The sequence below is a fragment of the Furipterus horrens genome, unplaced genomic scaffold (genome assembly GCF_987537825.1).
Source record: "Furipterus horrens unplaced genomic scaffold, mFurHor1.1.pri manual_scaffold_19, whole genome shotgun sequence".
In the NCBI taxonomy this organism is placed as follows: domain Eukaryota; kingdom Metazoa; phylum Chordata; class Mammalia; order Chiroptera; family Furipteridae; genus Furipterus; species Furipterus horrens.
In genome coordinates this window covers 745,946-773,269 of record NW_028327189.1, presented here as the reverse complement: position 1 = coordinate 773,269, position 27,324 = coordinate 745,946, and the positions used below count along the sequence as shown (strand labels likewise).

At 45.6% G+C, this 27,324-nt stretch overlaps 1 pseudogene; it reads left to right on the top strand.

Annotated features, from left to right (window-relative positions):
- Nucleotides 1-5,668: 5,668 nt before the first annotated feature.
- Nucleotides 5,669-27,324, top strand: part of LOC149990266 (histone-lysine N-methyltransferase PRDM9-like) — a 36,567-nt pseudogene continuing 14,911 nt past the window's right edge.

Below are 27,324 nucleotides of genomic sequence, written 5' to 3'. Positions count from 1 at the left end.
AGATGGCATGTCATAGGAGTCAGAGAGACACATTGACTCTATATGCCAGGAAAAATCAGGAACAACACCAAGGGTCTGGCCTCTCTGACAGTTTGTGTAGTAATGAGGGTTCTACAAAACAAAACAAAACAAAACAAAAACAATAAACAGACTGCTAGTTAATTTCATGTGAACTTGGATGGACCAAAGTGTTCCCAGCTAGCTGGTGAAGCATCTTCTGAGTGGTTCTGAGAGCATGTTTCAGAATGAGATGAACATTTGGGCAAATAATCTGAGTAAAGAAGGTGGCCCCGCACAGTGTGCATGGTTCCCACTAAACCCTTCCATCTACTGGAAGCTAGAATACAACAAAAAGTGGGGTGAGGGATAACTGTCTCTTCATCCTGAGTGTCTTTGAACTGAGACCCCTGTCTCCTTCTGCCCTCAGACTGAGACTTACACGATCAGCGCTTCTATGTCTGAAGACAGCAGAAAGCAGGTCATGGGACTTCCCACCCTTATAATCATGTGAGCCAATTCCTTACAATAAATCTCACATGAATATATAGCTTCTGTGCTGTCTGGAGAATGCTAAAAATACAAGAACCAAAGGAGATGGTAGATAGAGAGATATGCAGAAAAAAAAAATAGGTAGATAATACAGAGATAGATAGATAGATAGATAGATGATATAGAACAGATGGATTGACAGAGGATGAGTGGATTTTTGAATGGACAAATTGATGGATAGATGGATAGGTGGATTGATATAAGTAGATCGACGATGAATGATGATAAGTAGATAGAGAAAATAAACGCAGAATAGCTAGATAAAAAGACAGATGGACACAGGTGCAAAAGATAGATTAAAAGATAAATAGAGACAAATAAGATAGATGGATGGATATATATATATATATATATATATATATATATATATATATATATATATGGAGAGATTTATTTTGAGCTACTGTCTCACGTGATTGTGTAAACTGGGAAGTCCGAATTCTGCTGGGCAGGCCAGCAGGCTGGAGAACCAGAAAACAGCTGTAGTTGCAGCTCAAGTCCTAAAGCCTTCTGGAGACAGAATTTCCACCTCCTCGGGAACCTCAGGCTGTTTGCTCTAAAGCTCATCGACTGACTGGATGTCCACATTATGGAGGACAATCTGCTTTACTCAAATTCACCATGCGAATGTTAATCTCATCCAACAAAATACCTTCACGTCAGCATCTAGAATGCTGTGTGACCGCAAATGTGGCTGACCAAGGTGACATGTAACATTCACCATCACTGTTTGGTAGCAATTCTCCTGGCTGACACTTGGTCCTGGAGCCTTGCTCAGGGCTGACTCTGACACTCTCTTGCCCAACTCCTAGTGTCTGGCCCACTCCCTGAGTCTCTTCTGTGTCTTCCAGTTCATATTTATCAGGGCAGCAGAGACAGACCCAGGAACAGTACATCTTGCATTGGGAAGTGACTTAACAACATTACACTTCAATCTCAACTCTCCCGAAAATCTCTGCCCCAAATTTGCAGCAGCCTGAGAATTTTCACCTTCGCAACCTCAAGACATACTCTTGCATCCTCTCGTCTTGCATCAGAGCTTAATGAATATTCACTTGAGGGATAAGCTGGCTGCAATGAAGCGTTGTGGATGAGGAGAAGAGCATCCCTTCTACCTCCATCAATGAACAGAGGAAACATATTACAACTTCCAGCAGCAGGGGAGCTGTACACTCAAAGCATTTTTAAACATATTTGTATTATAGTGGATGTAGTTTAGTGTGAAAGCTGCCTTAAAAAAAAAAACAAACAGTAATGATGGATGTAGTTCTTGTCTTATGTTTTTAAAGCATAAGTTTTTCTCCATGAAAACAATTCAAGTGAGGTTTCCATGATGTAAAATAAACTCAACTGAGATAAAAACCCTTTTATGACCATGGCCTCATAATATCTATATACATAAAAAGTACTCGGTTTGACACTGCACCTGCTTGCTCATCAGCCCCGGAGGTTCCTGGAGTCTTCGCTGGATCCCCATGTGTGCCACCACATAATGTCGACCTTAAAACTAAAGCAGTCAGTCATTGTTCCAGGAAATAATGGGTTTATTCAGACACGGGAAGGAATTGCAACTTAGGACAAGCAAGCTGTAGCAAATGTCACAGGCAAGTTCCACAAGGAAAGGAGGGGGACGTTATTTTACGGGCAGAGAGGAGCAAGTTGGGAGGGGCCGCTTTGTAGGAGCGTGGTTTGGAGAGAAGCGTCAGTTCAGGGTTTCTCACTGGCTGAGTTGCTGGCAAGTTGGCTTCTCCTGGCAGGCACCTGTACATCCTGTCTTGGGGCCTGTGATTGACAGCTTTTCCTGTCATTGATCTCAGGTGGTGCTACGTGAGAAGACCGTCCTGCCCAAACCTGCCAGCTCCACTGTAGTGAGGTTTTCCTCTGTGCAACTTCACAGTAATAATTCCGGTTAGTTGGCTTATTTCCAATCCACAGAAATCAATTTGTATCTCTCTGCTCAGAGCGAGGCAGGGGCCAGAAACCCTCTTCCCGTCTTGTCCCTCGAAAGCCAGTAGAGCTAAAGTGACCCTGCTGTCCGGACCCCGGTCCTTAGATTTGATGCCTTTTTCTAATGTAAAATACTTGTAGGTTTTCTCAGGGTTTTTGGTACGTTTGTTTTTGTTTCAGTTTGTTATTCCCCTGTGTTCCTGTTTCTGAAGGCTTTTCAGACCTGCATTACCTCCCCATGGTTTTTCCAGTATGCTTATCACTGCACGTGTGGTGTGTGAATCTTTGACCCCTCTGGAACTTATTCTGTGTCTACAAACTGAGTAATCAGGAATCGCTGACTTACCGTTTCCCGCGTCCTCACATGGTAGTGCAGGTCTTGCTGAAGCTGGGTTTCACAAGTAAGAGCGCAGAAGGGCCTAGACGAAAGTGGCAGACCCCGACTACAGTCCGGTGGGACCAGGACGCTTTGTCATCAGGCGGCAGGAAGGCCAGGTCCACCCTAAAGGCCTGCGGGGCGCGGGGCTCCCAGCTCCTGCGGGGCAGGCCCTCAGCCACCGCTGAACAAGCAGCCACGTCACAGTCCTTGCTGAGGGCTGCGTGACAGACACTCACCGCAGCCAATCCCCGCAGCGCGGGGCGGGTCTTCCTTCTGGGGGTTCGAGCCCGGGACTGACGGGCAGGCTCCACCCCCTGTCCCGCACTTTGAGCTTCTTCTGATCGCTCATTGGCCGGCAGGCCCCGGGGATCGGAGCACTGATTGGCGGCTTGCGCCCACCTGGCTGTCCCGGCAAGGAACCTCGAGTTCTGTGCCATCACAATGCTCAAGAGAGCCAGAAGCGCAGGAGCCGAGAGAGGAAGAGGACGCTCCGCCAAGGTGGGCAGCGCGGCAGGGGAGCCGGGAGAATAACAGCAAACCCGGGGACCTTGCCGTGTGAAAACCCTTAGTCCGCGACCTTCGAAGTCCAGCCTAAGAGCCTAGGTACCCTCATCCTGAGAGGCTCCCAATCCCTTCTGCCTCCAGGGGCCCCCACAGTCACTAAACCGGAGGACCCCAAATCTCCTGGGCCAGATACACAATAAACCCCCCAACACTTAGACCCCCAAACACCCTGGAAGCCTCAACACCCCTCAGCCCGGGGCACCCTTCCTATAGTTCGCCCCAAAAGACTAAATTTCCCCAAACTCAGTGGCCCTAAATGCCGTTGTCCTGGAAATGCAATGTCGGGGAACCTGAAGCCTGTAAATGAGAGACCCCAAATCTCTTCAGCATCAGAGGTCCCAGATCCTCTCTCCCCTAGCCCTGTGTACATGTCCTCCTCGGCATGGAGGGCCCCTGAGCTTGTCCCGAGGGACCCCGAGTCGCAGAGCTTCAGGAATTTCTGCCTCTGAGAGACTGTGCCTGCATCACTCGCGGATTCCCCCAGAACCCCATTTCCTGTCGCCGCCGCAGGAGAACTCAACCATTGGGGCCGCTTCTGGTGGCTCTGGGAAGCCCGCGCTTCGGCTGAGGTTGCCACAGGTTGGTAAAAACGGAGTGGGGGGGGCGAAGGGCAGGCACAGTAGGCACCCCTGCGGGCGGTCTACATGACCGCGAATCCTGCATCCCACTCATTCTTTTGTCCCCCTGGGTCCCCAAGTCTTCCCTGTCCAGATGCCCTGACACACGGGAGAATGGGGTTCATCCCTCTCAGCGCATTGCCATTCCACAGGCGCCTTGAGGCTGGGAAATCATGACCCTCAATGATGTGCCACAGAAGTGCCCGGAGGGAAAAGCCGGGAGAAAGCGGCAGAGGCCAAAGGTCATTGGTGGCTTCTGCGAAAACGTGGGCACTGCGCTGGTACTCTGCGGTTGTCTGGCCCCTGGGTTGACCCTCCCTGTGCAGGTGCCTAGAGAGAACCTGATGCAGGAGAGACCCCATGCCAAAAAAAAAAAAAAAAAAAAAAAAAGAGCCTTCTCTGGGCCTGGGAGAAGGCACATAGAGGTCGCAGGGACCAGGGACACTACCAACAGGGACAAGGCTGGTGACATAGCTAGGTACCAGGGAACTCTCTCAACACTTAACCCCTGTGGTGGCCCTCTCTGCCCATGTGCAGGATGTGTGGGGTGGGGTGGGGTCACAGGGACAATAACAGGAGCAGGCATCGCAAGGCTGGTGTCATGCCAGCTGGGACAAGACACAGCAGGATCTCAAGGGCAAAGGGCACTACCAGGAGGGACAGTGCTGGTGATGGAGCTGCCCCACAGCTTTACAAGTGCCAGCTCCATAGGGTGTCACTCTCTTTGCATGTGCAGAATGCTGGGGGAAAGGACTGGACCCTGCCTCTCAAGGCAGTGTCAGGGAAGTGGGAGAAGTCCCAGAGCGTGCTCAGAGCCAGGAATGCTCTGGGGATGGGCAGGTCTGTGGAATCACTTGTTCCGCCTGCCTACCTCTGCACTGTGAGTTCTTTGAGAGTCTGGTCCATACCTGATTCTTCTCAGAAGGCTCAGGGCCCCTGAGAGCACTCCCAAAACATTTGCTGAATGGATGATTTCACAGTTACAAATTAAACTAGAACGGGTCAATGGGCACTGAAAAATTATCACAGAAAAATTATCGTGAGATGTCAAGTATGGAGAGAGCTGAGGGGAAAATCGATAGCAGGAGCATCATCTCACATTCAGACTGCATTACATAACTCACAAAACACTTTGGTTAACATCATTATATGCTGTGTTCACCAGAACATTAAGCATTGGCATCAGGAAACTGAAGAGAACCAGCTAGTGGTAAAACCTTGTTCAAAGAGGATCGATGGGATCCAGTTAAAATAAGTACAGCTATTCTTTCCAAGATATACTAACTTGCACACCTTGGCATCACTCTACTTATTGTCTAGATATGTTTCTGTCAACTGTTTCCTTTTCCTCTTCCCGCTACCCCTCACTCTCACCATTCTAGGGGAAGCTGAAAGAAAAGAGCCTCAAGGCATGGATTCTAGTCTGAATTCAATATCCATATAGGCACCTTCTTCTCTCTCTAATATTTGTACTCCTCAGGGATTCCCAAAGGTTGCCGAAGTATTGTTTAAAGTCGTACATGTGGATATATATCATAGGCTCTAAAGAAACAAATAAGTGCACGTGATCTTTTACTATGTGACTCTTACATTGAAGGCAATGTCCAGGGCATCCTTGCGTAATGAAGGTAGTTTGAAGGAATTGTCCAGCACAGCAAGTTTGCTGACTGAAAGTGGCTCAGGGCAGGCCAAGAAACCAGTCTCCCCTCCCAGAGAAGAAAACACCTCTGAAGAGCACTTCTGGGAAAAAATGGGTAAGAGAAAATAATCTGGACACTACAGGCTCTCTAAGTCCTCTAGGATGGATGATTAATATGGCCTAGACGTGAGGGACACACTCTGTATAGACCCGGATTAATGCCAGATGAAGCTGGAACTGAAGGTAGCACCAGAGTTTTGAGCAAACCTTAGAAATTCTCTGAGCTCCTGAATGCTAATGTGCAAAGGGAACATAAGGATCCATGGCTCATGTACTGTGTGAAAGCATCAAATTAAATTTAGAACAATTGACACATGCAGTTTTCATCGGTGATAACAGCACCCATACTTCCTTGACGCTGTATGCGCAGGCCTTTGCTTGCTGCCTAACACGTAATTGCCCTCAGTAAGTGTTTTATGAATGAGTAAAGGTTGGGTAGTTAAGCCAGACAATGGGAGGATCTAGAAATTAGAATTGAGTCAGCCATCTGTAGGCAGTGTGGAGTCTTAATCTCTCCGAGCCAATGGTTAACAGAGGAAAATACCAGAGAATGTAGAAGGACAGAGGGCATTGCGTGTTTCCTGACAAAACAAGACTAACACTTCCAGATACCACCAACCTCACTCACGTGCTCTTCATCTTAGGATTCAGGAGAAACGAGCATTATGCGAAGGTATATAACTTACGAGAAAGAAAGGGCCAGACGTACCGAGAGGGCAGCAGATTCCCCAACGATGACTACCTCTGTAAGTGATCCTCACAAAAGCATGTTATGTCTTTTTTTTTAATGTGTTGCAAATTTTTCCATTACCATTTGTCCCCCTTGAAGTCCCCTCCCCCACAATCACCTCATGGTTCCCCATGTCTCACCAAATGCCCCCACAATAGCTGTCATCGAGCTCTCTACCCATGAGTCTGTCTCTATTGTGCTTGTTAGTTCAGTTTGTACATTTGTTCATTAGATTCCACGTATGAGTAAAATCACACAGTATTTGTCTTTCTCTGACTGGCTTGTTTCATTTAGCATAATGTTCTCCAGGTCCACCCATGCCATTGCAAGGGTAAATTATTCTTCTCTTTTGTAGCCGAGCAGTATACCATTGTGTACATGTCCCGTGGTTGTTTTATCCACTCATCTACTGACGGACCCTTGGGCTGCTTCCATATCTCAGCAATTGTAAACAATGCTGCAATGAATGTAGGGGCGCTTACGTTCTTTCAAATTAGTGTTTTGGGTTTCTTTGGATATATTCCCAGAAGCGGGTTCACGGGGTAAAAAGGCAGTTCCATTTCTAGTGTTTCCCACTGTGGCAGCAGCAGTCTGCATTTCCACCAGTGCCACACAGGGTTCCGCTTCCTCCACATCCTCATCAGCACCTGTTTGTTCATTTATTGATGATAGCCATTTTGACAGGTGTGAGGTGATAGCTTGTTGTGCTTTCAACTTGCATGTTTCTTTTAATATGTCCACCGGCCATCTGGATGTCCTCCTTGGAGAAGTGTGTATTCAGGTCTTTTGCCCATTTTTAAATTGGATTGTTTGTTTTTTCTTTGGTGTTCTTATAAGTTTTTAGTGACTTTTGGATATTAACCCCTTATGAGCTGCATCAGCAAATGTGCTCTGCCATTTCATGGGTTGCCTTTTCATTTTGCTGATGGTTTCCTTTGCTGTGAAAAAGCTTTTTAGTTTGCTGCAGTCCCATTGGTTTATTGTCTCTTTTGTTCCTTTTGCCTGAGGAGATATACCACATACAATGCATGGTGTGTCTCGATGCAATAGTTTCACCTAGTCATTTGGTCCCTAAAGCATTCCCTTCCTCCAGGGACCTGGAATTCAGGAAGGGGGCGCAATGACGTGAGTGCCAGGGTTCTGTCTGAAGCTCCTCATGTCCAGGAAGATGCAACGCACTTTTCCTAAACCTTGTTCCTCTCACTTCCAGATTGTGAGAAGTGTCGAGACTACTGCCTAAAAAGCTGTAAAGACCATGGGCCCCCTGAGTTTGTAAAAGACCGTGCAGTGGACAAGGGGCATCCCAACCGTGCAGCCCTCTCTCTGCCCTCTGGATTGAGAATTGGGGCATCGGGAATTCCTAAGGCTGGCCTTGGAGTGTGGAACAAGTCTTCCGATCTTCCAGTGGGTCTGTGTTTTGGCCCTTACGAGGGCCAGATCACAGAAAGTGAAAAGGCAGCCAGCACTGGATATGCCTGGGAGGTGAGAAGTGTTTACCTCCTACCCTGTCCTCTGGCTTCCCACATACTTTCTGTGGCGTGAAGGCACCTCATCTCCTACAGAGAGGCATGGGTGGGGATAAACGGTATGGTTAGCTCTGTGTACTGCGTGGGCTTTGCATGAACCTGGAGCTCCTGTTTAAGAATCAGAGGGTAAGTGAGAGCAAAGTGGTACAGACACAAGGCAGTGGCTCCTCCCTTGTGGAGCCTGTGGTCTGATTGGACAGATAGGCGTGGGTGTGTAAAAGATGAGTGAGAAAAAATATCCTGTGGTCGCATTTGGAAGTTGAATCCCCAAGCGAGATGAAAGAGCGTTGGTTGATGTCGGTGGGGTAAAATAATTCTTCTGTTACCTTCCCACCAAAAATTAGAAATAAAAATGAAAGTCCTTGAACTTCTTTTCCAAAATGCAGATCTTAATCAGCAGAAAACACTATGTGTATGTGGACAGCGAGGATACTTCCTACTCCAACTGGATGAGGTAAGGTCAATAGGTTTCTGGGTGCCAGAGAGGGCGCTTATCCCCCACAAGCCCAGATATCTTTCCCTGTCATCCTGCCTCCCTCAATGCTGCCCTCAGCCCTCTGTTCCTCCTTGTTCTCTGCACAGTGTTCTTTCATATCAGGAGAGAGTTAGAGAAATGAAGATAAAAAAATAACACATATTCACAAAATCCGAATCCCTATGCTAGGCAAAATTGGGTGCCTGGAATAAACCTGGAGGACCCTCGATTCAACAGGGACACTGAGTTACACTTCACCTAAAGAACATTAATTAAGCACTTTCTATGTTCCAGCTTAGGTGAATGAGTTCATTACTTGAACAGATCGTACAGCCCATGTCCTTATGGGAGACTTACTGCAGGCAGGCCTGAAACAATTGCATTTAGACATATATAACTATAGTTTTCCTACTCTTAGAGAAGTGCACAGTGCCAGGATAGCCTAAACTGGTGCATCAGTTCTAACAAGAAGTGCTTTCTGAGGCCTTCAGAGGAATGGTCATGGGCCCCTTCTCTGAGGTACTCTCTTTTTTCAGGGGAAAGACAAGGTGAACCAACTATTATTGCTCTGTGTTATTTTTCTGAGACAAAGAGACTTCCAGGTTTCTATGGGAACCTAGGGGCACAAGTGACTCTTTACCCTAAGAAAAGCATGGGGAGATTGGGGAAAGGCTGCTCAAGAGAAGATAGACTTGGACTTTGTATTGAATAATGTGAGCTAATCTAGAAGCAGCGTCTAGATCAAGCACCAGGATCTGTGGGGTGAAATATAACTCAACATTTAGAGAAGCTAGAGGGCACTGGGTTCTATGACCAGTTGGGGTGGATTTTAAGTCTGGAACTGGGCGTTGGAAAAATGGTATTAGGGAAGATGAGCACAGTAAGCAGGACTTGAAGATAGGCATTCACACGGCATAGTGACAGAGGCTCAGACACTGAACAGAGGGTTCCCCGGGAGCATTGGAGGGAGTGGGTGATACCAGGGCCTGAGAGCCTTGGGCATCAGTGAGGAGCTGGTAGGTAGCGGACACTGATCACTGTGGTTTCCTTTCCCTTGATCTGCCTGAATGCCAGGTATGTGAATTGTGCCCGTTGGAATGAAGAACAGAATTTGGTGGCCTTTCAATATCACAGGCAGATTTTCTACCGAACCTGCAAGGTTGTCAAGATGGGCTGTGAGCTCCTGACCTGGTATGGGAACAAGTATGGCCGGGAGCTGGGAATCAAATGTGGAGTCAGGCAGAGGAGGAAGCTCCCGGCCAGAAGATGTGGGAACGGGCATTATTCAAAAGGGAGAAAAAGAAAGGGCTCTCGTTAGAAATCTTCCTCGCCCAACTCTTAAGTGGAGTGAAATCAATATTAAAGTCAGTGAAGTTTCAAATCAGATCCTTTGGAAGTCAAGGAGTCACTTCACATGCCTTTAAATCTTAGCAACAATGTTTATATGTTTAATTTTGCTCTAAAATTTTAAAATACTTTCTATTGTGTTTGAAATGGGCTAACACTGAGTGAAATTGAGAATGGATACTTGGAGTGAGGCTTGAGGGAGGACATCTTTTTATTTTATGATTTTGGAAGACGGAGAGCAGCAATGCTTACTGCGGGCATGTGGTTTTCTCTTTAACACATATTAGAATATAGATACATGCATATGGGAGATATCCCTGCCATTACATCCATACGGCTTTTCAAATGGCCTCTGGTGCTACTTGAAAGTCGCTAGTCTGGTTAAAGTATAGACAATACCCTGGATGTGGGCTTTCTGGATATCTGAAGAAGGTGTAATGCATAGAAATGAAAGGCAAATAGCCTGTGAAGGAACAGAGCTTGCATTGTCACCATGGTAAGAATGTTTTCTGGAGCAGGTCTTATCAGGAGACAAAGCATACAGCTCAGGCAGCCTTGTCAACGTCTGCCCTGACCAAAACCTTCTGCTTCAGCAAAACCAAAACCAGAGGTCTGCCCACGTTCCTCCTGATCTGTGGCCTTCTCCAGTCAGAAATTGTTCAGCCAGCATGTGAGATGGTGCCACCCCTCTCAGATTCTCTTGGAAACCCTTGCAAGACAACACCTCTAATCAGACAGATGCTGCTCAGAGGATCAGAATCAGCAGAAGCAACATTCCTGCATGTGTAGCTGGAATGGCAAGGCTGTGAAGGTCAGGAGGTCATAGAAAGGTTCATTCTTTGCTTAAAAGGATCAGGCAGATGAGGATCTCAGGGGCCTTGTTGAAACCCCCCAGTGGGCAGATGGGGAGCTCTAGTGAGGATGAGAGAGTGATGGAGGAACAGCTGAGCACAGTCCAGAAAGTGACCCAGACGACTCAGAGAAATTATTTGTGGGAGTAGGGAAGTCCAGAATTGTAACAATCAAGTATGGACGGGGTGGTCTGGATTTGATGGTGGGTCATAGCTTATCAGATACCAGGGAACACACACTTGCAGGAAGAGTGGATGAGGATTTTCACAGAAATCACATCTCATCATACATAAGCAGACACGCTGAAGGAGAAACCCTACGTTTGCCCAGTGTTGACAATGCTTTACCAAATCACATGTCAACAGACACCAGAGCATACAAGGGGGAAGTCCTGTGTTTGCGGAGATCATGGGCAAGGCTTTACAGGAAGTCATATCTCATCAACAGCAGAGCACACTCTCAGGGGAGCAGCCCTATGTTTGCAGAAAGTGTGACCAAGGCTTTACATGGAAGTCACATCTCAACAGACACCACAGGACACACTCAGGGAAGAAGCCCTGTGTTTGCGGGGAGGGTGATTCATTAGCATTCAATCACATCTCAACAGCCCTCGCACACTTCATACCCCATCTCGGAAGGGAAATGAGATGAAGTATACTGGCCTCTTACTCTCCCCAAGAGTGTCATTAGCACAGAAGTAACTTATTAAACAAATCCTCTACTTTCACGATGAAAGATGAGATAGAGAAAAAGTTCTTTAACCACTACAGATTTGCCAACATCAAGTACTTGCATCATATTCAGCCTCCTGTTCTAAGATTTGTTTGCCGCAGAAATTGGAAGCCCACATACCTCATTCCCCTCATCACTGAAAGAACAGAGTTTCAGGACAGCCACAGAGAACCCATACTCTCAGCCAGAGGAACTCAACTCCTGGAAAGGCCTGAGTACGGAGTCTATCTAGTTAGGTTACTGCCCAGGGTAAGGGAATTGAGACAGACTGGCCAGGGAAGGAAATTCTCTGGAGTCCTGGGAAGAGGGGCCTTTTCTCATTATCAGGTGTCCCCCTCCACAGACACACATTCCTTGGCTCTTCTCGGCTCCACAGTGGGAGAAAAGAGTGGTTTTCCACTTGGAGGATAGTGTGTGTCCTGCACTCCCTCAAATAACTGGGATTCAGGACCAACTGTGCCCATGTACAGCACCCTCCCACACCCACAGTTATCTCCATAGCCAGGAACTGGTTGGGTTTTCCAGGGACTGAGTTTTTGCCAACTCTGAGCATTCTCAGCAAACCCGAAGCACAAGCATATGTCTGCCCAGCAGCCCCGCTAAAGACACCACCTTGTTTGCATTTGCCCTGCCTGCTCCCATTGGCATATTTGCTTGCAATGTCATGATTATAACTTCATTTACCCTTTTAAGTGGGTGTAAAGAACCTCTGCAGAGCAGCAGGTCCTGCATATTTATAGCTGGGGTTGCTGCAGAAGTGAAAGTCAATGAGATTTCATATTCAAATTTCCCAAATCCAGCCACTGTAAATACAACTGGCCACCGTCCCAGGTAGCCAGAAGTGGCAGCTATGTCTTTGGCATCTGCTCCTGGTAGCCGGGTGTGAGTGTGCACTCTGCCTTCTTACTTGTTCCAAATAAGAGAACCCATGTTCCTGGAGTGGGGCTGCTGCAGGTTGCTCTCTGTGGCCAGAGAGACAAACTCCCGGTGCTCTAGAATGTCTTGCAAAATTACTTCCTGGGTAGAGTAATGGCGCTACGTGAGGTAGTCACTTTTCATTTTAACCCCAAATTTACAGCTACTGTCAAGGGTAACACAAATGTATTGAAATCCTGGACAAAGATATCGAAACAAGAGAGGGGCCACGGAAGATCTTTGGGTGACGTTACCCTGCAAATTATCTGTGAAATGATATTTAGCCCACAGCAATAATAGGGTTGTCACTTAGTAAACACAAGGTGTTTGCATTTAAATATCTCTGGCTGTCACATTCATGATCTCAGTTTGTCCTTATCAAGACCCTGCAAAGTAAGAAGGGAGGAATCCCCACCATTTTACAGAGAGGGACACTGAGGTCATCATGCTGACATCAGATTTGAACTGTCCAGATTGCTGACATCAGGATCTTGTCACTGCATTGTCACTAAAGAGACAGTAGACAGAGTTACTGAGCTGAGTAGAGAAAGAGCCACTGTGAAGTGCAGATAAAGTAGTGGAGTCCTAGAGAGCAGAGCTGATTCTTTTCCTGCCCAGGCACAGGAGGCTGGGAATGCTCAAGTGAGCTCTTTGAAGCCTTATAAAAATAGCATCTTTCTTTTTCCTTGACAATTAATTATTCTCATAACGGTAGGAAGTAGAGTTCTTCAAACATATGAGCAAGTATTCTCTACTTTTCTTTCTTTCTTTCTTTCTTTCTTTTTTTTTTGTTAGTCATGAAAACAGGAATTTTAATTATTTCTCTGTTAAGAAAGAGATTATTTGTGCAAGTGGCCTCTCTCCGAACATTGTGTTCCAAGTTCTATGCAGTAAGGCCTTTGAGCAAAACATCCTTGTTAGAAAGCATTGTTGTTCCATAATGTTTGTTTCCTGCAAAGAATGGATAGAGAGAAGGGGTTAGCATCACTCCCCATGCCTGAGAGATGAAGAAATTGCCCTATCTGCTGTGCAGCAGAGAAGGTGCCACACCCAGAGGACAGAGAACCTGCTTGGACCTACTACTTGGGTAGACGTTCATCTGGGAGAGTGGAGAGAGCAAGAAAGGGATGGCGGGACCCACTTGGGACACTGAAAGGCAGTCACGTGGCTGGAGCCAGGCCATGGAGAGTCATGGATGCTGGGAATTTGGAATGGGGCCAGGGAGGGACAAGGGTCCAAAGGGGAAAACGTGGGAGTTGGCATTCTTGCTGGGAGGTCCAGCAGGCTGCAGGGAGGAGCTGCAGGTGGTGAAGTCTTTGCAGCCAGCACCTGTAGTACAGTTGACTGGGGACACTTGCCTGGGTGATGGGCTAGTGAGGTGTTCCGCTTGCTGTGTGGCAGGGTTGACAGCAGAGAAGGATGATTTTGTCTTCTGCTGACCTCGCATCAGCCTGTGCCAAGGGGTTCCCACCTTCCCTGGGGCCCTACTGGCCTCCCACCATCATGTCCCACGTGTACCTTGCTGAACCACAAAAACTGATAACGGCTCTGAGATCAACATCACAGGGTTATCTGTGGACCATGATGCGGATGGCTAGCCCACCCATAAGTGACTTGGATGGCCTTAGAAAGTCTGGCATCATATAGAGTCCTGTTATTGCCCCAGACAGCATATATTATCCAGTTCTGGGGGGGTGATGGATGCTGAGAAAGTGGTCACTGTGGTGTGCACATGTGTAGAGGCATGTGCACGGGAACAGCGGCATGGCTCCAGCCACCCGCCGTTTTCTGGGTGCTTGGCTTTCTCTGAAGGTGGCTTTGGTGCACGAGAGCCCTCAGGTCTTTCTGTCGAGCCCCTGTGCATTATCTACTTGGGCCCAGTGCATCTGCATTCCCATGGGATACAGCGCCCCAGGTGGGCTTCCTCTGAGCCTTGCTCCATTGGTCAAACTGCAGTTAGCCCTTGCATTGGCTGAGGGACCCCCGGACTTCTGCCCTTCTAGGGGAGCCTTGGAAGTCCCACCCCCACACTCACTGTCTTGTCCTTCCCTCCCCTCCTGCCAGCTCTGCGCCGTGGTGGGAAAGCGCCCTTTCAGCTTCTCACTCTCCTGATAGCAGGGCCTGTAGATCTGTGTTGCACTGGGACCAAGGCCAAGCTGTGAGGCCCTGCTTGGGTAGCCTGCATGTTGCTTGGCAGGAAGGGAAGTGCACCAATGGGCAAGGTGAGAGGTCAGCTTGGGTTACTACTCCCTGCAGTGTGGCTTCCCAAGAGCCTGTGACAGCGAGGGCTGAGCTCTCGCTGGGCCCTACACAGCCCCACTCTTGCTGCTGACATTTCATAGCTGCAGGCAGTCAGTGTTGCACTGTAGCAGTGACGCCACACGGATGCCAGCCGGAACCCTGGATTTGAGTCTGTCTCATGACAGCACAGTCTGTCTTCCTTGTCCTTTTTAAACAAACAAGCAGCATTCTGTTTTCTTCTCTCCTGTATCAATTAACATCCCTTGTAGTGAATCTGGAACTGCACGTACAGGCAGACCGCCTGACTCTAGTCCTACTCACCCTCCTCAGATGTCTTCTGTTTCCGCCTGAAGTCAGCTTTCCTCACCCCCTCTGAAGACACATTATCCACAAGAGCCTGGATCCTGTTCTTTCTGGGTGCCTCAGACAGGAGTCAGAGGTGTACGCTTCCCTGTCTTCCTTGCGATAGACTGCTGACATAGGAGCAGAACTTTCCCCCTTGATGATGGGTCTAACCTGGGTCACTCTCTGCAATAGGAACTGCTTGAGGTTCGGGTTATAGGTTTTCTTTATTATGCTACCCCCACTCAAGAGCTTCCAAACATTAGCCAATCAGCTTGAGTAGGGAAGTGCCTTGAGTGAGAAACCTTTGTGAAAAGCAAGTTCTTCTTCCCAGGCACACACGATCCACCATCTAGCGGACCGTGTGTTTAAGATCATGTAAAATGTCACTGGAGAGCAGAGGCTTAAGGATGCAATGTGAGATTCTAAGAGAGGCATCAGTGGAGAAAACAACAGAAAAGGCGGTTTAGGACCCAGGAGACTCGGGCTCCCAGTGCTCACACACACAGGGCCCTATCACCTGCTATCCAAGAGCTGTGGCTTCTGGTAGACATGGGCTTCCCTTTGAGCCAAGCCAGGCATCACCTGAGCACATGGATGGCTCAGGTCCCATCAGAGAAGGCCCCTCAAAGAAAAACCCAGGTGAATTTGGAAGCCCTTTGTTATTCCAGCCGTCAACTGTTGCAACAACTCCAATCCCTTGCTGCAGCAAGATGACTGTGCAAACACTTTGGTGGCATTGGACTCTTTCGTTTCCATGAGAAAGTCAAATAGTACTAATGAGAGATGCAGGGTGGGGCCAAAGCAGGCTTAAAGTTGTTTGTATGGAAAATAACACAATGATCAATAAACAATAATATGAGAACAAACTCTGTGCTTTGCATACTCACAATGGTAAGCCTTTTGTAGCTTGACCCCACCTGGTATTTATACAGGGCTTACTCCACACCAGTTCAGATCAGAGGACAATGAGGTTGATATTAAAATACCTGTTTTACAGGTGAGTAAGATGAGGCCCTCAGAGGGGAATTAATTACCAAGGTCATCATAGGGTGAGGACATGGCAGAGCTTAAACTCAAACCCAGCCTCTGTGTCCCTCCCACCGTCCTCACTGTGGGTTGTACAAAGGGGTCAAAAGCAACCCCTGGGGAGCATTATCCGTCAAACACGGATTAGGATTCAAAAAGAGATACAAAACTCAACACCTCTCGTTTTAAAGAGACTGGAGAAATGTAAACGATGCCTAAAATATTTTCATGGCTGCCTCGGGAGTACAACCTGATCCACAGAGAAATGCCTTCATGCCAGCAGGAGGCCGTTTGGACTCAACCCAAACTGAGCCCATGACTCATTCTGTCTCTCACTCGCCTTGTGGCTTCCTTAGGTCTTTCCGGAGACTTGAGTGCCTCCTGCGTGTGTGTGAGTTTGCTCGTGACTGGGGGACTTGGAGCTGGATCTGTGCTGTCTATCTCAGGACCTGCAGCGGTGACGTCTTGGACTCCTGCTGCCATGTTTTCTCCATGAGGGGAGGGGGCCCTCCTTTGCAGAGACTGACTCTGCCTTCTGGAACACCAGATCTTACTTCTCCTGTAGTGCAGTGTGAGAGAGAGGTGGGGCTTATCCAAGTCTCGGCAGCTTCGCTGGCAGTGATCAGGTGATAGTACTGTGTACAACTTCACATCCTCTGTCCCCTTTTCACTGGGTTCCTTGCGATCCATGTTCTCTTCTATAGTGCTAACCTGAGGCTCCAGTTGCTCAGCTCCCACTAGCTGTGCAAATAAATAAGTAAATAAATAAATAAATGAATACATACATACATAAAATATTCTATTTTTATACATATATTTTATCGTTAAATAGGATGTTCAAGACATTATATAAAGCTATGCAAAGGTCTACAATGTCCTACTATACTTTCACTTACAATTCTGATGTTTGTTTTGGAAGGTTGTTTCTTGCAGAAAGGACATGTTCTGTGCCAATGGTGTTAGAATCAGATCTGTGATGAGGTCATTTTTTCTTGCTCGTTTTCTTTTTGGTCACTGAATGACCATCACTGCTTTCTTCTAATAAATTGGCAAGCATGTTTCTTCTTAAGAACCCATGAGAAACGGGTAACTCTTTTAAATTAGAAATTTCTGAAAGTAGATATTCACATCACACTTTTAAATGTGACAAGGATTTATGGTACTCTAAGAAATAATTCAAAGAGGGAAGATGGCGGAGGAGTGAGGAGAGCCTGAGGTTTCAGGCTCCCGAGACCCTTCTGCAGTTTGGGCTAACTGCAGACAGAACACCTAAGTGAGCAGCTGGACACTGGCAGGAGTCGAGCCAAGGCCCTGCTGGATTACAGAAAATCCATCTGGGGACAACCTATTTAGGGAGGATAGTGGAGAAAAAGGGGACGAAACGGGATTCCTGACTGGGGCGGCTGCCGGAGCTGCGGCTGGAAGGACACAAAAGATTTTTGGGGACCACAGGCTGCCCCGGGAGAGGAGTTGGGAGGAGAGCGGATCTCTGCCCGCTGGCAGAGACCGGACTCGACCAAGCGGCATTGGCGCTGAAGGACAGGAGACAGCGTGCTGCCAGGCAAGTGAGAACATAATTCTCCTTTATATTTTTCTCTAGTGGATGGTGGAGAGGGGAGGAAAGTTTGGGGGTGGTAGGCCATTCTTGAGGAGCGCAGGCGCAGTGGTGCGCTCATCCACCCCCCAACCCTCCCCTTGGGTCGTGGGGGCGCACATAGGGAAGTGCCCTCATTCACTGGCCCAGGTGCGCAGGGCTGTGCGTCCAGGTGCCCCTCGGACACACGCCAACAGACATAAAATCAGTGACCCAACGGGCGCAGGGAGGGCCCACTGGACACGCAGAAGACTGTGCGCAATCGCCCCTGGCCAGTCCAGTGGGCGCCAGGCCGAAGTACCAGGCCGGAATCCGGAGCGCAGAGCATTTACCCAGGCTCCGCGCGTGCCCGCTCAGGAGGTGCGGGAACGATGGGCAGCAGGACTCACAGACACTCACTTCTACTGAGCACAAGTGTCTGCAGCCCTGCCCTAAGAGGCGAAAGACCAACGCCCAGAACACTGCGCTGCAGGCCTGAGGCTAGCTCCCCAGCTGCTTGTGTGCACACCTGCACTCGAGCCAAAAAACACCTCAAGGGCTTTCCCGAGCGCAGTGCCGCCAGCTTTCTAGGAGCGCGGCACGACAGGCCCGAGCTTAGTTCCCCGGACACCTTGGGCGCGCACCGGTGCTCGAGCCAAAAAAACACCTGGAGGGCTTTCCTGGAGCTTGGCGCGGCCTGCTTTCTGGGAGCGTGGCGCAGCAGGCCTGAGCTTAGTTCCCCAGCTGCCTTGGGCTCGCATTGATGCCTGAGTGAAAAAAAACAAAACAAAACACCTTGCCAGCTTCCCCAAATTGCGGCGTGGCCTGCTTTCCTGGAGCGCGGCGTGGCAGACCTGAGGTGGGCTCTTGGCTGCCTTGCATTGAGCCTTGCCAGCCACCTCGCGCACACCACTGCTGCAAGGAATAGGAACCTCTGACCCATCACATTAGACCAGCTGTGGACGCAGAAAAAGAAGACGACACAAGAAGGCTGAACTGACATCTCCACAAAAGAATTCGAGATAAAGTGGATAGAGTGACTCTCAATCAACAACCCAGAAGGAATATCCTAACAACAACAACAAAAAAATCTGAACTATAACCAGACAGCATAAACAAACGATATAAAAGGTACCCCAAGAACATCAGGCTCAGGAGACCAAAGAGACTGCACCACTGAATCCCCCAGATCTACCATAAAGAATCTCATATCACAAAGGTGGGAAGGCAAAGCAGACAAATCCAAATAACAAAAACAAACAAGAAGAATCCAACATGGTAAGACGCAGAAACAACCTCTCAGTGAAAAGAAAAGAGGAATCCCCAGAAAGAGAGGTAGATCTGCTTGCCCCTATCGCAGAAAGGTTTAAAGTACAAACACAGAGACAAGTGAGTGAGTGCAAGGTTCGGACAGCGCGAGCAGGAAAGGGAGTGCAAGAGCAGAGTGAAAAAGGGCAAAAGGGCAAAAGACTTGCCTGTGCTCTCAAGGGGAGTCGCAGGGCCCACCAGCCCAGCCGCTGGGCCCGCCGAGCCCAGCACAGCCGCCACAGCCCACCCCAGAGGGGCAGCTGCAGACCAGCTCCCTGGCCAGGATCTCCCTGGAAACTGCTGCTTGCAGTAGGTGCTGGGACCAGGGAAATCCCAGAGAAAGACAATATGAAGGTTTCCTTGAAGCAGCCGGGAGGTGCGGGAGGACAGCGAGCGGCCCAGACTGTGGGAAGCTGTGTGAACTGAGTCCGGGTGGGGAACCCCTGGACTGGCAGGTCTGAGCTGGGGGCCCCATGCCGCGGGTGCACACATCGCGGCACCAGCTAGGGACAGACACAGCCCTGCGCTGTGGCTTGGAGCATAGAGACTTCTTGGGAGGAGGAGCAAAGACAGGACCCAAGGCTGGGCGGGGACTAGAAAGATGCGCACTGGCTTGCCAACAGAACAGCGTTGCGAGAGAAGCCTGAGGAATGCTGGACGGCGCCACAGGACAAGTGGGGAGAGAACCAACTCTGCTCTGTGGCCCACAGAAGATAGTTACAACAGGCCCCTGAGGGAGAGGAAAGCAGCCGCAGAAACCAGCCAGAGCTCCTCACAGCCAGCCAACCAGGAAAAAATTTGAAACACATGGAATTTTGAAAAAGTGTGGATCCAGAAAAAGAAGACTGCTCACAAAGGCTGAACTGAGTAAAAACTTTCTTTTAAATTTCAATTTAAAACCTTTTATATAAAATTTTTCTTTCTTTTTCTCTTCAAACTATCTCTTCAATCTGTTTCATACCGTCTCTCCCCCCAATCCTTCATTTTTAATTTTTCTTTGTTTGTTTTGTTTAGCCTCCCTTTCACACTAAATATATAGCATATAACTACTATATAAAACTAACGCTATACACTACCACTTTCTACTTTATCCTGCATTCTTCCCTCTCTCCTCTTTTTATTATTAACATGTAATGTAAATATTACTTACTGTCTTGCAGTCTTAACACTACTTGCTACTATTATCACTCTATCATCCCTCCTCTCAAATATCATTTTTTCTTCATTTAAAACAACTCTTATTCATCTCTTCTATACTAGGATAGCCCTAACCTCTTTACATTTATATTAATACTGGCTCATTTGATGCCAATAGCGGGATACAGAATGGGGGATATTTCTAAGGGTGTGGGTTTCTTGCCTACACTGTGTGTTTATGTTTTAACAGCATCACCACAAAAGAACTCAAGATGAGGCGGGCAGAGTGACTCTGAATCCACTAGCCAGAGGGAAGGTCCCACCAAAGAGCATCTGAAAAATAACCAAACAGCATAAACAAGCGACGTAAAGCGTACCCCAAGAACATCAGGCTCAGGAGATCAAAGAGACCGCACCACTGAGAACCCCAGATCTCCTATAAAGAATCTCATACCAGAAAGGAGGGAAATCAAAGCAGACAAATGCAAAAAACAAAAGCAAACAAGAAGAATCCAACATGGTAAGATGCAGAACCAACCTCGCAATGAAAGGGGAAGAGGAATCCCCAGAAAGAGAGGTAGATGGAAGAGACAGAACCCAAATGTCAGACATGGAATTCCAAAGAATGGTGGTGAAGAAGCTCAATGTACTCGAAAACCTCAAAAATAACTACAATAACCTCCAAGAAAGCTACCAGTAACTCCAAGAAAATGACAAGAAACTTGCGGAGAACCACACCAGCATAAAAAAGACACAGAAACTATTAATAAGAACCAGGAAGAAATAAAGAATACAGTGTCAGAACTAAAAAACACAGAATCAAAAGCAGGCTAAACGAAGCAGGGGATCAGATTAGTAAGTTGGAGGACAATGTAGAAAAAAATTCCCAGACAACAAAATGAAAAGAGATTGAAAAAGTATGAAGAAAGTCTAAGAAAATTACAGGATAACATGAGACAAAATAATATCTGGATCATTGGCATAAAAAAGGGAGAAGAAGAAGAACAAGGAATACAGAAGCTGATAGGAGAAGTTATGACATAAAACGTCCCTAACCTGATGAGAGAAAAAGTCATGCAAGTCCAAGAAGCACAGAGAGTCCCAATAAAGAGGAACCCTAAAAGGTTCTCTCCACGGCACATCATAATTAAAATGACAACATTCAAAGACAAAGAGAGAATCCTAAAAGCAGCAAGGGAAAAAAAGCAAATAACATACAAGGGAGTTCTGACAAGGCTATTGACTGATTTCTCAGCAGAAACACTAAAAGCCAGTTGGCAATGGTCAAAAATATTTCAGGCAATGGATAGCAAAGGCCTACAACCAAGAATACTCTACCCAGCAAGGCTCTCGTTCAAAACGGAAGGTGAAGGAAGGAGTTTCTCAGACAAAGAAAAATTAAAAGAATACATCTCCACCAAATCAGCACCGCAAGAAATGCTAAAGGGAATGCTTTAAGCAAAAAAGGAAAAAAAAAAAAAGAGTGAAGGGGAGGAACACAGGTACAAAGGGAAATGAATAAATATACGTCAATAATAACCTTAAATGTAAATGGATTAAATGTTCCAATTAAAAGACATAGAGTAGTGGAATGGATAAGAAAACAGGACCCACGTATTTGCTGTCTACAGAAACACACTTCAAAACCAAAGATTTACACAGACTGAGAGTGAAGGGATGGGGAAAAATATCCCAAGCAAACATACACCAAAAAAAAAGAAAAGCTGCGGTAGCAATAATCATATCAGACAAAACAGATGTCAAAGCAAGGGCAATAAGAAGAGACAAAGAAGGACATCTCATAATACATAAAAGAACATCCATCAAGAAGATGTAACTCTGATAAACATATATGTACCCAACATAATAGCACCTAAATAAGTAAATACTAGAAGACCACAAGAAGGATATGAACAGCAATACACTCAGAGCGGGGGACTTTAAAACTCCATTATCAACAACAGACAGATCTTCGAAGCCAAGAAACACCAAGGACATACAGGCATTAAACAACACACGAAGCCACATGGACTTAACTGATATATTTATAACCTTTCGCCCCCCAAAAAGCAAAATATATATTCTTTTCAAATGCACATGATACATTTTCAATTATAGACCACATGCCAGGACACAAAACAAGCCTCAACAAATTCAAGAAAACTGAAATTATATCAAGCATCTTTTCAGACCACAATGCCTTGAAACTAGAAATCAACCTCAAAGAAGAAAATTAAAGACATCCAAACTCATGGACAATGAATAACATGCTATTAAATAATGAATGGGTTAACAATTACATCAAAGAAGAAGCCAAGAAGTTTCTGAAAACATGATAACAAACGCACAACAGCTCAAAAACCTATCGGACATACTCAGCCCAAGCTAAATATAGTAAACAAAAAGGTTCTGGACGAATATGATGTGCCTGGCACACTATCCTCCAAAGAAGCTCCTCTTTTTCTTTCCCTAAATGGGGACGTTGAAAAATTAATACCTGCCTTTTGTTATCTAGTGGGTATGGATTGAATGATACCTTCTAGCCCTGTTCCCAAATCTGTTGCCCCCAGGATACAACAAGGATGCCAGCCTGTTAAACGAAGCACGCCGTTGTCTGGGGACAGCCAGCTGACCTGGAGTCTTCAACATCCTTCCCTATGTGGGAAGGCCACCCTCCCTTCCACACCCCCACTCTTATTAGAAATTTCTGGACCCAAGGGTAGGTAGGACGATGACCGCACCCAGCTTGAAGCAGCTAGAAGAGCAGGAGACCATCGCCCACTGTCCTCTATAAGATAACAAAGGGTCTAAAGTCTGGTGGGGTGGGGGGAATGTTACCTTTTTTATTGTTATAAAAAATATCAGTTAATGAAGTAACTCTAAAATAATGGTAACATAGGAAAGGGAGAAACCGAAGAGATTGCATATATGACCCATGGACATAAACTGGGGAAAAGAGAGATTGCTGAGGGAGGGGGGTGCTGGGAGGAGAGGGAGCAAAGGCGGAAAAGTGGAACTATTGTGACAATATAATCTATAAAATGTAATAAAAATAATAAGTAAATAAATAAAAACCTATGGGAAAGAGCAAAAGGAGCCCTGAGAAGAAAATTTATAGCAATACAGACATATCTGATGAGGACAGAAGAATCTCAAATAAAAAATCTAATCCTAAAGCTACAAGAATTAGAACAACAACAACAAACATAGCCTAGGGCAAAAAGAAGGAAGAAAATCATCGAGATCAGAGCAAATTAAATGACACAGAGACTAAAAAGCAATTCAAAAGATCAACAAAACTAGGAGCTGGTTCTTTGAAGAAATAAACAAAATCAACAAGCCTTTAGCAAGGCTCATCAAGAGAAAAAGAGAGAAGACCCAAATAAACAAAATCAGAAATGAAAGAGGAGAAATCATGACTGATACCAGAGAAATAAAAGCGACTCTAAGAACTTTCTACGAACAACCGTATGGCAAAAAGTTTGACAACCTAGTAGAAATGAACAAATTTCTAGACACATAACCTTCCAAAACTGAATCAAGAAGAAGGAGAAAGTCTCGATAGTCCAATAACAAAGAAGGAAATCAAAACCGTAATAAAAAATCGCCCGCCAACAACATCTCTGGACCGGATAGCTTCAAGGTTGAATTTTACAAAACATTTAGGGAAGAACTGACTCCTACCTTCCTCGAACTATTCCAAAAACTCCAAGAAGAGGGTAAAATTCCAAACTCTTTCTATGAAGCCAGAGTTACCTCAATTCCAAAACCAGGTCAAGACACGACAAAGAAAGAAAACTACAGACCGATATCACCGATGAACATAGATGCTAAAATCCTCAACCAAATAATGGCAAACAGGATCCAGCAATACATTAAGAACATCATACACCACGATCGAGTGGGATTCATCCCAGGAATGCAAGCAATGTTCAATATTTGCATATCAATAAGTATAATACATCACCTAAACAAAATGAAAGACAAATATCACATGATCACATCAATAGATGCAGAAAAAGCATTTCATAAAATATGACACCCATTTATGATGAAAACACTCAGCACAATGGGAATAGAGGGAGCATACCTCAATATCATTAAGGCTATAGATGAGAAACCTGAGGCCAACATCATACTTAATGGACAAAAACTGAAAGACTTCCCCCTGAATCAGGAACAAGACAAGGATGTACTCTCTCCATTCGTATTCAAAATAGGATTGGAAGTCCTAGCCACAGCAACCAGACAAGAGAGAGAAATAAAAGGCATCCAAATTGGGAAAGAAGAAGTAAAACTACCATTATATGCAGATGACATGATAGTATACCTAGAAAACCCTATAAACTCCACTAAAGACTACTCGACATAATAAGTGAATTTGGCAAAATAACAGGGTACAAAATGAATATATAGAAATCTAAGGCATTTCTGTACACCAACGATAAAATACCGGAGACAGAGACATAAAAGATAATACCATTTTCTACAGCAACAAGCAAAACAAACTATCTAGGAATAAACTCAACCAAAGAGATAAAAGACCTGTACTCTGAAAATTACATAACACTGAAGAAAGCAATTAAGGACGATACAAATAAATGGAAGCAAATGCCATGTTCTTGGATGGGAAGAATCAACATCATCAAAATGGTCATACTACTCAAAGCAATACGTGCGTAAGGACATATAGATCAATGGAACAGAATAGAGAGTCCACAAATAAACCCAGGCCTCTGTGGTCAACCAATATTAAATAAAGGAGGAAGGAACATAAAATGGAGTGAGCAGAGCCTCTTCAACAAATGGTGCTCAGAGAACTGGACAAGGACGTGCGAAAACTGAAACTAGACCACCAACTTACAACACACATGAGAATAACCTCAAGATGGATCAAAGACTTAATGTAAGCCGTGACACCATAAAAGTCCTAGAGAAAAACATAGGCAGGAAAATTTCAGATATCCCACATAACAATATTTTCACAGACACATCTCCTAAGGCAAGAGAAAGAAAGGAAAAAATAAACAAATGGGACTACATCAAACTAAAGAGTTTCTGTTGAGCAAAAGAAACCATCAGCAAGTGTTCTCTTTTAAAATCTCTGTTTATGTCCTCTTGCAGATCAGCTTCCCCATGACCTCCCTCAGCAGAAGCTCGTTTTTGAGCTACTACACAATTCTCGATGGCAGAGTGTATCCCTTTGATCAGATGGTGAAAACCCTCAGTTTCTTCTGCGATCATGCTCATGACCACTTGAATGGCCGTCACCTGGAATGTTCGAGTAAGTTTCACTGTCTCACTCATAATCACCTCGCGTAGTGCTACAGCAGTCATAGCGGCGACTACTTCCACTGTAAGTCATAGAGGGCCCTCGTGCTGGTGGTGCTCCACATGAGCTACCTGCAAAGACAATGAACAGATAATGAAATGCCAACCACAGTACAACATGGTTTGTATCATTATACTATGACTCTAGAAGAACACTAAATATTTGGGAATTATACACTTTTCTCCTCCAGTGTTGAGAAAACAGCAATTATGTTGAGTGAACCAAGAAAGTTGTCAGTTATTAAACCTAACTAGTTGACTTAAAGTAAGTATTCAGTCAGTCAGGTATGTATTGTGGAAACGGGCTGAATCTGGACTTCACCTCTTTCCCATGCTTTACACTGTAACACACTCCTTTTAGCTTAAAGTGTAAAAATATAAGTGAGCCAAAGAACACATACACAAAGCCCACGGCACAGACATAATATGGTGATGGCCAGAGGCAATTGTTGTCAGGGGTTAGGTGGAAGTGGACAACAGGGAGAAAAATGGGGCATGTATGATATTGTCCGCAGAATGTGAACATAAAAAAAAAAAAAAAACAAAACAACACTTAGTAAGGAAAATAGATGAGATTGACCTCACTTCTTAAAAGCAACCTTTTATAAGGCATTTACATGAAAATAAATGGGAGACCTTAAAACAAATGAAACAGCCATACTCCATATACATTTCCCTGGTTGGATGGAATAAAATTTGAGTAAACAACATTCAGGCTTACTAAATATAATTCTAGGCAATAACTGGTGTCTTACCATAATACTCATATGAATCTCTGTGTGAGCCTCCCCACTGATAATCATAACGATCTCTGTCACGACCACCACCATAGCCATCACAATCACTAAATTAAACACAAAGCAGTGTTAACTGTATCCAAGCTAAAATTTATAATAACTCTTTATAAACACAGAAAATATTTATAATATCTGCATCTTCGATGGAAATGCTCCTACTGGGAAACCGAATACACATCATCACAGCAATCCTTGGTGACTGGGGCAAGTGGATCATCTCCACTCAAATATCTTAAATAAACAAATTGAAAATTCTTATAAATGCACCTGCTGAGATCTAGTAAATATAGAGACAAGAGTATAAAGGATTTAAATGGTCAAAGCCTTTAACAGATGTTTCTCCATGAATGTACAGACAGCCAGAAGCATATGGGAAGGCGCTCAACACAATTTGTCATTGAAAAATGCAAATCTAAAGCTAAATCAGAAACTATTAACGTCTACTTCACTAGTAAGTAGGCTATACTTTAAAAATACTTCAGTTATTTATTTATAGAGAGAAGGGAAGGGAGGGAGAAAGACAGGCGGAGAAATATAAATGTATGGTCACCTCTTACATGTCCCCAAATGGGGATGTGGCCTGCAAACCGGGCAGGTGCCCTGGCTGGGAATGGAATTGGCAACCCTTTGGTTTGCAAGCCATCGCACAATCTACTGAGCTCACCAGTGAGGGCAGGGCTATACATTAGAAAAAAAAATATCAAGATTTCATAAGGATATAGATGATCACGGTCCTGTCCACCGATGAACAGAAGTTTGTTGAAATGTTGCAGATACTCTGAAAGATATTGGAGATCTCATAAAAATACTCAGATATATGATATGACTCAGGATTTCCACTTCAAACTATGTAGCCAAGATAATTGAAAGTGAGTTCTCAAATGCTTGCAGCAGTACTACGGTGGAAATAACCCAAACAGATGACCTGGGAAACAAACTGCGTTAATTTAACCATGCCTAAGATGAAATGCTTAGTCAGTCATAAAAGCTGTCATGTGCTGATCCATGCGGCATGGTGATACCTGAAGACGTTTATGCTAATCAAGACAAGCCAGACAGAAAAGGTCATATGTTGCTTGATCCATTAGTAGCATACATCGAGCATCGGTACATCTGCACAGAACACAGACTGGTGTTTCCCAGGGGCTGGTGTAGGGGAGAAAATGTTAGTGACTGCGAAGGGACAGATCATTTTATTTGGGGGGTGATAAAAATGTTTTCAAACTTGGCAGAG